This window comes from Daucus carota, chromosome 1 (genome assembly GCF_001625215.2).
Source record: "Daucus carota subsp. sativus chromosome 1, DH1 v3.0, whole genome shotgun sequence".
Classification (NCBI taxonomy): Eukaryota; Viridiplantae; Streptophyta; class Magnoliopsida; order Apiales; family Apiaceae; genus Daucus; species Daucus carota.
The window spans coordinates 30,935,453-30,948,366 of NC_030381.2; the positions used below are offsets into that span (position 1 = coordinate 30,935,453).

The 12,914-nt window shown below is 33.3% G+C and overlaps 3 long non-coding RNA genes across 6 annotated transcripts; all 3 read left to right on the top strand.

The window, feature by feature from the left end:
- Positions 1 to 733: 733 nt before the first annotated feature.
- Positions 734 to 1,646, top strand: LOC135150857 (uncharacterized). Its single transcript, XR_010289290.1, has 2 exons — positions 734 to 928; positions 1,021 to 1,646. It is a non-coding gene; the product is annotated as an uncharacterized LOC135150857 (long non-coding RNA).
- Positions 1,647 to 5,324: 3,678 nt separating this feature from the next.
- LOC108227859 (uncharacterized) lies at positions 5,325 to 9,776 on the top strand. 4 transcript variants are annotated; one of them, XR_010284577.1, is made up of 4 exons: positions 5,325 to 6,168; positions 6,436 to 8,787; positions 9,130 to 9,291; positions 9,390 to 9,776. It is a non-coding gene; the product is annotated as an uncharacterized LOC108227859 (long non-coding RNA). The 4 variants fall into 4 exon arrangements; XR_010284574.1 differs by having other exon boundaries at positions 5,326 to 6,549; positions 6,666 to 8,787; XR_010284575.1 differs by having other exon boundaries at positions 5,329 to 8,787; positions 9,097 to 9,291.
- Positions 9,777 to 10,353: 577 nt separating this feature from the next.
- Positions 10,354 to 12,357, top strand: LOC108227702 (uncharacterized). The gene is made up of 4 exons (XR_001808042.2): positions 10,354 to 10,728; positions 11,312 to 11,447; positions 11,789 to 11,946; positions 12,044 to 12,357. It is a non-coding gene; the product is annotated as an uncharacterized LOC108227702 (long non-coding RNA).
- The last annotated feature ends 557 nt before the right edge of the window (positions 12,358 to 12,914 follow it).

Here is a 12,914-nt window from a genome sequence, read left to right on the forward strand (position 1 = left end):
AGAACCGGTTACTATTTTTGTAGACAACAAATCCGCAGTTTCACTTGCGAAAAATCCGGTGTCACACAGTTGCAGCAAGCACATCAATATTAAATATCATTTTATTCGAGAAAAAGTTAACGATAAAATCGTGGAACTGGTGCACTGCAAGACCGAAGAAAATTTGGCAGATATATTCACGAAGCCGTTGAAGCCGGATACGTTTCAGAAAATGAAGAAGAAGCTCGGGATGGAAAGTCGAGTTTGAGGGGGAGTGTTAGAATTTCAAACTCTCCAGCTAGCAATTTATTAATGGGTTGGCTTACGGTGCATGCATAAATTAAGGTTGGCAGTAGAAAAATATAATGTGAAAGAATGACTGCAGGTATGTAACTTCTGGACAACATTAAATGAAGTCAAAGATGATGGCTCCAGATTTATGAGTTGCAGCAACTATACAAAGCAGGAGTATTAGATAAGCACAGCTGGGTGAAACATCTGGATGATAAGAAGGTGATGCAGCTGCTTAAAAGTTTATGGATGATATTGAATGCTTAATATATAAGTAATTATTATAAGCTACGACATGGCCTTGCACTAAACCAGGAGGAGTAAATACTACAGGTCATAGTCCAAATTGCAGGCTGTAATATTAAATATGGTGTGAGGTATGCAATAATGATGTACGACGGTGAACTTGAAGCCTATAAAAGGCTGCTGCTCTACATAAAAATATTGTACTGAGTTTGAAAACCAGAAAAAGAAAACAAAAGAGCCGAAGCTCTAATCAAGTTGTAGCTTTGAGTTGGTGAAATAAAAAGTGTGTGTTTGTTTGTTATACAGCCTATACATATTAATATTGCGTGTGTTTAAATACTTATATGGTCCATTTCGTTTCCAACAGAATTGAAGTTTGCTAAACAATGAAGAAAATGCTTCAAAACTAGGGGTAAGAATGTCAGATTATTGAATTATACTACAATCTTGAAAAATAAAAATTTTCACTGTACGTTTATGCTATATACTGTTTGGTTATTTCAGGGGTTTTTATGAGTATACAATTGTTTACCAAGTACAGTGAAGCCAGGGGTACCCATTAGCTCTAAGCAGTACATGTTATAACATATAAAACAAAGGCAAAAAGTTCTGCTCTCCTGCTGCCAAGAAGGCCGATGTTGTTGACGTGGAGGCGTGAGAGTCGTTGGATGTGATCTGTTCTGCTAGTTTTTACTGTTTTAGTTTAATGTGGTTAATGGGATGCAGGTCTAGGCTAGTAGTAGTCTAGTCATAAAAGTTCAGTATTTTGGGTGTTTAGATGGATGGTTAAATTTGAACTTGATAGACAGCTTTGTATACAACCCTCTAGACAGGAAGTTGCTTTCTATATTATATCTACAGCCCGGTGATGTATGCTTCTGTTCTTGCGGCTAATCCTACAAAACACAATCAGTTTGCTCTCGGGCTTAGTGATGGTGGCGTACTTGTTAAAAAACTTCGGAGGATATTGGAAATGGCTATGTAGCATGCCATAGCTTGAGACCAGCAACAAATGAAAACTTGATATGAGCTTTTGTGATAATCAGAGCCGGGTGTCTCTTAGAATCTGAATGTTTTAGCACATACATGTACAGATTGGATTAGTGCAAGGGTTTTAAAGATGTTTTTCTGCTTGACTATGTTAACTAATAAATTTTCAATGCGAATATATTTGTAGCCGCACAATTTGAAATGATAATTGTCAATATAGTATGAAAATAACAAAAGAAATCCAATATTTTACTTATAAAACCGGTAATTAGGAGGTAGTATCCAACCCATTCTAATAAAGCACATGCCCACTATCAGCCTGAGGTCGAACATACAAACACCCTCGTAGATGTACGAAAATCACCAACACTTAATAGACCTCTAAATGGATCATATCACCCATCCGGCCATTTGAGTCTATTTTAAATGGACATGGATTTATTAATTTCAAAAAAATCGAATCCAACAACAGTAATCTAATTATTAAATGGACCATATATGGCTTTAGGTCAATCCGATCCGTCTATGATGGAACCCCATCATTATATGCATATATAAAAGAATAATATAATATTTAATAATTATATACTCTTTATGCTTCTCAAGTCTTATGTATGTCACTTATAAAACTCAAACATTTAGAAAAAATGATATTGGAATACTTATAATTCTATTTTTATAATAATAGTTTCGTTTCGACTTAATTTAGTCAAACTAATAATTTTAATGAACAATCACATATTTTATAAAACCACGAAACTTTTTGGTATATATTATTCAAACGAATATTTGACCCAAGGATAACTTAAAAATTTTTTAAATTGGATTATGAAATTGCAAAACATAATTATTTAATGGCATAAATACTTCCAATTGACTAAGTATGAGTCAAGGATCCATTGACATATAGTTCCATATTTTAAAAATAAAAATAAAAGCCATTTAAGCACAATAACTGCGTCAAGTGTTATTTTTACCCTAAGACTTTGTTACTCCGGGTCTTATAACTGAAATACACCAATCCGCAATATTAGTACCTGCTCTCCAATCCGAGTGGTTAATAATGCACGTAAGTGTGATGATATTGGGCTATGCAGCTCTTTTATGTGGATCATTATTATCCGTTATGAATTTCAAGGTTCTCACTTTAACTAAAATTAAGAATTACGGGATTCTCATTCAGGGGACTAGACTACTCTATAATTTCATAATTTTTCTTGGGCAGTTTGTTTGTGAAATTGCATGTATAGCCAAAAACGGACTACATCTCAAATCGGGTCAAGTTCAAATTGTTAAAATTGATTTTGTAGTAATACGATCCGCTAAGCTTTATTTGGCCACCCCAGGGAGCAATGGTTCATGGCCATTAAGGGAAAATCCTTCACGAAGGAGATACATTAGTTACATTTACATATGAAAAATTGCGATCTAATGATATAACACAAGGCCTTCCAAAAGTGGAACATGTATTAGAAGTGCGTTCGATTGATTCAACATCGATGAATCTCGAAAAGAGGGTTGAGGGTTGGCATGAATGTATAACAAGAACTCTTGAAATTCCTTGGGGGTTCTTGATTGGTGCTGAGCTAACTATAGTGCAAATCGCTTTGGTTAATAAGATCCAAAAGATTTTTCCATCCCGAAGTGCAGATCCATAATAGACATATAGAAATTATTGTACGTCAAATAATATCAAAAGTTTTGGTTTCAGAAGATGTGATGTCTAATGTTTTCTTACCTGAAACAAAGAAATCATATGCAAGAACCATGGTATTTAGTGATTTGTTGGTAAATCCGCTTTGATTCTCTATCAACCAAAAATGGGGGACCATTAACATAAACTATTGTTAAAGCTAAATCAATTGAAGTCCGACGCAACATGTTACTCTTTCTACCATTATATGTATAAGAGATGTTTTCAAAACGCCAAATTGTAATGAAAATTTTAGTTTATTAACGTTATTAACAATGAAAAATCCTAGAATTTTTCTTCTTTTTTCTTAAAAAAACGTATCAAATTGATCAGAATGCAAGAAACATCACACAACCCTTTGTCACTGTTACCCGTACTTTATTGCTTAGTCTAGCTTTAATGGAAACTTTAACAATTTATGATCTAATTGTAGCATTAGCACTTTTATCTGCGAATTCTTTTGCTCAATTTATAATGTGAAGTTTAAAAGAAAATCTTGTATTCAAAGTAATTTTGGATTCAGTAGGGATAAAAGATCTTCCTATGATATATTATTTAATTCGCGACAACGAATTTATTTGATAGCCAACGAATCCGATTTGGTTATTAGTAAGGCCGAAGTCAGCGAGGGTGTTGCCACGAAAGAATCAAAACCTCGAGCTCGAGGGTGTAGTTTTACGATAAAAAGACCTACTTGCCGTATAGCTATTGTTGTGAAAGATATATGATTAGATGAATATCAATATCTAAGGGGTAGACTTTATAGACTCTTTCGGATGCTAAAAAAAACTTAAATCGATTGGGATAAAGTTTTATATATTTTTACAATTTCACCAATTTGAATATTAAAATGTGTTCAATAGTGGCATATAGTTATTATGAGTGAGGTAAAAGAGTGCTTCACTCCTTTAGTTATAGCACTATGCAAAATTATGTTTCCGTAGGTGATAGTAATCATATATTTCTTTATAATTTGTATCTTCAATGGAACTTTCATTAGTAGAATTATTATGATATAATTTCTTTTTTAATCTTATATATTCAATAACAAGTATACAATTATATGATCAATATTCTCAACAATTTTGATTAAATTTACCTCCTAAATTGCTCGCTAGAGACCGTCCAATATAATTTTATAGCAAAATGTTTTGATTGATTATATATGAGAGAAAATGAACACTTCTAAAACTATATATTGTTTTGAATAAAATGATTAGTGTAATTTAATTTTGAATACATCATCATAATACTTGTAATATGTAAGTTTTCCTAGTCTTTATTGATCCTAATGTATTTGATCTCATTCTTGTATCTCTATTATTTTAATTCACGCGAGTCAATATGGTGCCCTGGTGCTAGTAATTAACTAAAGATTGTGGGTGGCAATGCGAAGAGTATTTAGGTCGGTTATTTAAATTCATTTTAAGAATTTGTACAATCTTAGGTAGGTAGAGTATTTAGGTCGGTTAGAAAATTTGCAATCTTAATTATGGAAGAAATTTTAGACTTTAATTTATACAATAGGGTTAATACCTTATAAATTACATTAGTGTAACTTTAAGGAAAGTGTTTTTACCTTATAGACATTAGTGTAATTTAAAATATAAGAAAGAGACATTAGTGTAATTTAAAATATAAGACAGGCCGCATAGTTTATTTTTAGTGTAATTTACAAATAAAATATAATATTCACATAAATGTAGAATTATAGTTCTTACATTTTACTCACGTCCCTTTTTAGTTGTCCCATTTGGTTTTGTGCCGGTCAAATTGACCAAAGTTTAACTGATATTTATTAATATTTTATCAACTGATAAAATAAAAAAAAAGTCATAGGAAAGAACTTTTAATTTACTTTAAGATGTAATTTTCAGTTTTTAAAATAATGAAATAGTGGGTTATAATCTTTGGTAAAAAAATTAGTCAATTTGACCAATAAAAATTGAAATGTGACCACTAAAAAGGGAGGGACTTAGGGAGTAATATTTTTAAGTGGCTTTATTCCATATCTACTATATGTATTATAAAGGTTATTTAATTATGAGAAAATTCTTTCAGTTTAAAAAGACTATCTAACCCTTTTCAACAGTGCTTGAGCGAACTTTTTATTTAAAATGACTGCTTTATCCTTGAGGAGCTGATTCGAACCTGGTTCCTAACCTTGGCTTTCGGAAGCAATGATCATTTCACCCAGTTCATGCTCGACTCCTTCAGTCTTGCACACCCACTGAAGCACTGATTCCACGATGATTAAGAGAAGTAAATCTATCTGATTAACAAGTTTATGTATCTATCTGATTGTTTTAGATCTGTTAATTCTTCATTTTGTGTGCTTTTTCTATTTGTATGTTCTGTTGTCGCCGCTAGATGTGTGGATTTTTGTTTTTTTGTGTGTAAATTAGGGTTTCGTGTGATATGAATGTGTTGTTTTTGTTTATGTCTGGTTGATTTGTGCTTGTGATTTATTTGTGTTCTAAATGTTAATTTGAGAAGCAAATGAATTAAGAATTGAAAATCTTTAGGTTTGTAGTAGGCGATTAATTGGGATGCAATTCAGTATTGATATATATGTATTTCAAACGGATTACTGATATGCATCTGAGTAAAGAATCGAGACAAGTAGCTAGTTACTTAAATGAGGATTCATTAGACAAATCCATGGAGGTGATATTCACTCTGAATCTCGTCATTTACAGCCTGGAACTTAACTCTGAGTGTAATAATATCTTTCTATTGTAGGTATCAAGTGGTAGAAATTTATAAAATCCCGTGTCACTCGTTTCCTGCAAGTTGTATCTTAACTAGAATTAGTTTGTGTTAATCATGTTAAATTGAAACCTTTCTTAGAGTGATATAAGAACTTGTCGCAGATTGATTTTTACTGTAGAAAGTCGAAGAAACGACCATGGACATGCGAAAGAAATTTTTCTGAAAGACTACAAGTCACCTGATTATTGTTTGGCACTGTAAGATACCTTAGCTCCTCATCTGGGATGTCTAAACTGCTTGAACATACAAGTCACCTGATTATTGTTTTAGCAATGTCAGCCTTGTACTTCTGTTGCTTTTGATATTTTCTGATTCTGTTTCTGCAAGGTTGAACTTGAACATTTTACCCTATACTAGAACAGTCTGATACACATGAGTATTAAAGAAATATTGAGCTTCATCCTTCTAATTTCCAGAACCTTTTATTGTATGAATGCGTTTCCTAACACTATAATTACATTCAGGAGGGCGACTTCCAGATATATTCACGGCATCTGATTCTCCCTTTGCTTCCAGACAGTAAATTTAAACTGAAAATTATTACTGAGACATGCCCGTCGAAGAACACGACATTAGATGTTTGTTACTTTATTCCCTCTCCTCAAGTCTTTGCATATGCTTTCTATATATGAATCTTCTTCTGTTATGATGTTCTTTGTCTTTTGACAATATTAGTTCTGAATATTTGATGCAGGGTCTTTACCGGTCATTACGAAATTGCTGCACACAATGTGAAGCAGCGGATTTTCAGAATATCCTAATTGTCGTAGTGTTTATGATGTAACAACTCTTCAATGTCATGAGCCTATCAAGTGCCCCTCATTTCAACGATCCAGTGATACACTTTGGTATCTCTGCTCCTTATTTTATCTGGCCTTTAACATAGGCATTTCACTGGGTTACTGATTCTGCAGATATTGAAGATAGACTTTCGAGAGCAATAGTGTCATTTGACATTGAAGATGAACAATTCAAACTTTTTACATGGATGGATCCTTTTAAAATTCCTCTTGAAGAGCCAGTGATTATCGATACATTAAATAACTCACTTTCATTGGTTGTTCCTCACAAAAGTTTTCTAAATTACTCAAGCTTTTATATATGGGTAATGGATGACTACGGGAAATAGGTATCTTGGACTAGGTGGTCCATCACCCATATATAAAAGCTTGAGTTTAGAAAACTTGTGTGAGGAACACCTAGTGAAAGTGAGTCATTTAATGTATCGATAATAACTGGCTCTTCAAGAGAAATTTTAAAAGGATCTGGCCATGACAAAAATTTGAATTGTTCATCTTCAATGTCAAATGACATTACTGCTTTGGAAAGTCTATCTTCAATACCTGCAGAATCAGTAACCCAATGAAATGCCTATTTTAAAGGTCAGATGAAATAAGGAGCAGAGATACCAAAGAGTATCACTGGATCATTGAAATGAGGGGCACTTGATCAGGCTCATGACATGGAAGAGTTGTCACATCATGTGCACTACGACAATTAGGATATTGGACAAATGATCTTCCTATAATGACAACATATGAGAGCGATTTTTTTTTGATGACCCTACTAAGAACGAAAGAACACTCCAGTTTTTTGTATTTCTGCACACAATGTGAAGCAGCGGATTTGTGGAATATCCTAATTGTCGTAGTGTGTAACAATTCTTTAATACCTTGAGCCTGATCAAGTTCCCCTCATTTCAATAATTTAGTGATACACTTTCGTGTCACTGCTCCTTATTTTATCTGGCCTTTAACATAGGCATTTCATTGGGTTACTGATTCTGCAGATATTGAAGATCGACTTTCCAAAGCAATAGTTTCCTTTGACATTGAAGATGAACAATTCAAATTTTTTACATGGATGGACCCTCATAAAATTCCTCTTGAAAAGCGAGTGATTATCGATACATTAAATGACTCACTTTCACTGGTTGTTCCTCACAAAAGTTTTCTAAACTTAAGCTTTTATATATGGGTGATGGATGACTAGGTGAAATAGGTATCTCTTTTGGACTAGGCGATACATCACCCGTCTATAAAAGCTTGAGTTTAGAAAACTTGTGTAAGGAACAATCACTGAAAGTGAGTCATTTAATGGATCGATAATAACTGGCTCTTGAAGAGGAATTTTAAAAGGATCTAGCTATTAAAAAAAATTGAATTGTTCATCTTCAATGTCAAATGACACTACTGCTTTGGAAAGTCTATCTTCAATACCTGCAGAATCAATAACCCAATGAAATGCCTATTTTAAAGGTCAGATGAAATAAGGAGCAGAGATACCAAAGAGTATCACTGGATCATCGAAATGAGGGGCACTTGATCAGGCTCATGACATGGAAGAGTTGTCACATCATGTGCACTAGCTACGACAATTAGGATATTGGACAAATGATCTTCCTAAAATGACAACATATGAGAGCGATTTTTTTTTCCGATGATCCTAAAATCCAAGAACGAAAGAACACTCCAGTTTTTTGTAACTTCAGTTATGTTCAGTTATGTTTCATTATGTTCTATCCTGAGGAAAATAATATCGTTATCATTGGCAGGGAGGATGGCTCTATACTAATCTATGGTGTTCAGAAAGATATGGTCTGTATCTATATATACTGATATCTAAGTGTTGTGCATTAAAAATGAAATATCATAATATAGCTATTAAGTTCTTATTATCTATTTAGCTTATATAGAAGATATCAGATGCATCGGCACATTTCTGTCAAGTGTCACCAGGACCAAAGACATTTGTTAGTTGTACATGAAAGTTGTATAGCCACTCTTGAAGGACCTAATCTCGAGACCTGCAAGCAGGTATCTGTTAATTATTTGCAGTGTTAACAATTAATTTATATGCTTTGTTGAATATCACAACATGCTTCACCCACGCTTTATTAGACCTTATTTGAAAGAGGTCGGGGTGATGGTTTTGGGTGCAACTATAATGTGTATTAATGATCAAGCACATAACAAATATATATTAATTGTGTGTGTACATATATACCTACATGAAAACAATCATATTCAACAGAACATGACACTGATTTTTCTAAAATTGCCCCTGGTGCAATATCATGTCGCTCTGCTATATATTGAGAGTAACATCTAAGTTCTTAATGACAGAAGAAATTCTCAAGCTCTTTAAATATTTCTCAGTAGATTCCCGGGGAATTGATCGGTGATGCTGCATATATATTCATGTGATGGCCAGTCCATATATGCCTGCTTTCTTAACAGGCACATTGTTTTCTTGGACTCGGCATCTTTGACCATAAAGTTTTTTATCAATCCGAGTGCATATTTACCTTGTAATTAAAGGTAGGTGTTATGTTTAATTAAAATGTATCCTGAAAATATGAGCTTATTAGCGATAACACGCTCTTGACTGGAAGCTGCCTTCTGTATTATATCTACAGCCCGGTGATGTACGCTTCTACTCTTGAGGCTAATCCTACAAAACACAATCAGTTTGCTCTCGGGCTTAGTACTGATGGTGGCGTACTAGTTATAGAACTTGAGGAAGAGGATATTGGGGTTGGCATTGTAGCACGCCTTAGCTTGAGACCAGCAACAACTGAGAACTTGATATGAGCTTTTGTGATAATCAGAGCCCAGTATCTCTTGAAATCTATGTGTTTTAAAACATACATCTAGGGATTGGATTAGTGCAAGTTTTTTTTTTGCTGGACTATGTTAAGTGGTAAATGTTCGATGCAAATATAGACGTAGTGAAAAAGTTTAAATGAGAATTGTCAACAAAGTATGAAAATAAGAAAAGAAAGCCAATATTTTGACATAAACAATGTTTCACTTATACCCCCTGTAATTTTCAATGCAAATACATATGTAGCTGCCCAATTTCAAAAGGGAATTATCAAAACAAATATGCAAATATACATGCTTGACTATGTTAATTGATAAATTTTTAATTGAAATATACATGTAGAAGCAGAATTTGAAATGAGAACGGTCAACATAGTATGAAATATGAAAATAATAAAAGAAACTTAATGTTTTGGTATTCAGAGTGTCTAGCACGACGCATTTCGGAGTATCGGATTTCGCATTATCGAAAATTCCGGACACAGTTAAAATGCCCAAAATAATTTTGGACATGGATACGGGGACGCATCGAATTTTAAAATAATAATTTATTTTCATTTGAGAAATAAATAACAAATATATATTTCATTATTTTTTAGTTGAAAATGTGCATTTGATTGATTTATAAAATCCAAAAATTAACAACTATAACAAATGTATTTAACATTTTTCTTGTCAATATTCATGTAAAATAAAAATTATGTACATCAAAGTAAAAGAAAGGGGAAAAGGGGAAACAGCCGAATAATGAATGTGGACTTAAAGAAGTCCAGATACATTTGTAATATATAATACATCTCAATACATGTATTCCTCGCTCTTTTCACCTTTTTAATATCATCTTCTTCATTTCTCTCCACCTTTTCACCATTTCTCATCTTCTTCTTCCTGTTCCCCATCTTTCATAGATAACATCGCTTCTTACACACTTTCTTATCTTTGATTTTGATTTCTTATCTTTGATTTTGATTTCTCTGGTAACCATCGACTTTTCCGATGATGAATGGGCGGTATAGAGCTTCCAACAGACGAGTCCGGCCTCTATCCCGTTTCTTGTCTTGTGTCGTGTCGTGTCGACACGGGTACGTTGACAGGAATAGGCGAGTCGGAGTAACACAGCTAAGCAATGAAGAAAGTGCTTCAAAACTTGTGGTAAGAATGTGAGAGTATTTAATTATATGAAATCTTGATAATTAAAGACGGGAGTGTATGTGATGTAACAACTCTTGAATGTCATGAGGCTGATCAAGTGCCCCATTATTTCAATGATCCAGTGATACTCTTTGGTATCTCTGCTCCTTATTTTATCTGACCTTTACAATAGGCATTTCATTCAGTTACTGATTCTGCAGCTATACTAATCTATGATGTTGAGAAAGATATGGTCTATACTAATCTATGATGTTCAGAAAGATATGGTCTATACTAATCTATGGTGTTCAGAAAGATATGGTCTTTATCTATACTGATATCTAACTGTTGTGCATTAAAATAAATTATGATTTACTTATTAAGTTCTTATTATCTATTTGGCTTATATAGATGATTGCCCAGATACATGCTCATTAGAAAATAGTGACTGGCCTTGCCTATTCTAGTGCATTAAATATCTTTTTATCGTCTCCATAAGATGCTCAGGTGCATTTTTAAACTGGAAGGCTAATAGAAGATATCAGATGCATAGGCAACTGTAAATCCAAAGTCACATCACGCTAATTTTCTTTTGGTGTTGCAGATCTGTACTTGCTTGGAACAGATTTGGATGGAAATATTACTTCGTCTCCCCTGCACACTTCTGTCAAGTTTCACCAGGACCAAAGACATCTGTTGGTTGTACATGAAAGTTGCCTAACCTCGAGCGCTGCAAGCAGGTATCTGCAAATTATTTGCAGTGTTGACAATTAATTTATATGTTTTGTTGAATATGACAAGATGCTTCACCCATGCTTTATTAGACCATATTTGAAAGAGGTGGGGGTGATCATTTTGGGTGACTATATAATGTGTATTAATGATCAAGCACATAACAAATAAATATTAATTGTGTGTGTACATATATACCTAAAAGAACACAATCATATTCGACAGAACTTGACATTGACTTTTCTAAAATTGCCCCTGGTGCAATATCATGTGGCTCTGCTATTGAAAGTAACATTTAACTTTCTAATGACAGAAGAAAATTCTCAAGCTCTCTAAATATTTCCTGCAGTAGATTCCCGAGGAATTGATCGGCGGTGCTGCATATTCATGTGATGGCCAGTCCATATATGCGTGCTTTCTTAACAGGCACATTGTTTTGTTGGACTCGGCATCATTGACCATAAAGTTTGTTATCAATCCGAGTGCATATTTACCTTCTAATCAAAGGTATGTATTATGTTTACTTGAAATGTATCCCGAAAATGTGAACTACTAGTGATAACACCCTCTTGACTGGAAGTTGCCTTCTGTATTATATCTACAGCCCGGTGATGTATGCTTCTCCTCTTGCGGCTAATCCTACAAAACACAATCAGTTTGCTCTCGGGCTTAGTGATGGTGGCGTACTAGTTATAGAAGAAGAGGATATTAGGATTGCTTTGTAGAACGCCTTAGCTTGAGACCAGCAACAACTGAGAACTTGATATGAGCTTTTGTGATAATCAGAGCCCAGTGACTCTTGAAATCTATATGTTTTAAAACATACATCTAGGGATTGGATTAGTGCAAGGGTTTTGAAGGTGTTGTCTTACTTGACTATGCTAAGTGGTAAATTTTCAATGCAAATATACACGTACATGTACAAATTGAAATGAGTATGAAAATATTAAAATAATAAAAGAAACCCAATATTTACCATATACAAAGTTTCACTCAAAAATCTTGTAATTAGGAGTTAGTATCCAACTCTTTCATATAAATTCTATGCCCACTATCACCCTCAGGTCCAACATACACAACATCATTTTAGATGTATAAAAAAACACCATCACTTAATAGGCCTCTAAATGGATCAGATGATTGGAAGTCTATTTTAAATGTTCATAAATTTGTCTCAGAATAATTTCATTGGCAAGAATAATGGGTTATTTATTCGATCCGATATGGATTTATTCCATCATTATATGTATATATAAAATAATATTAACATAATATTTAATACTTATATACTCAATATGTTATTCCCGTCCGATTTTTGCATGTCTCTTATGAAATAAAACATTTAGGAAAATGTTAGTGGAATATTTATAATTCTATTTTAAAATAATAGTTTTGTTTCGACTTAACTTATTTAAACTAAAAATTTTAATCAACAATTTTATATATTATATAACTTTAAAACTTTTTGGTATATA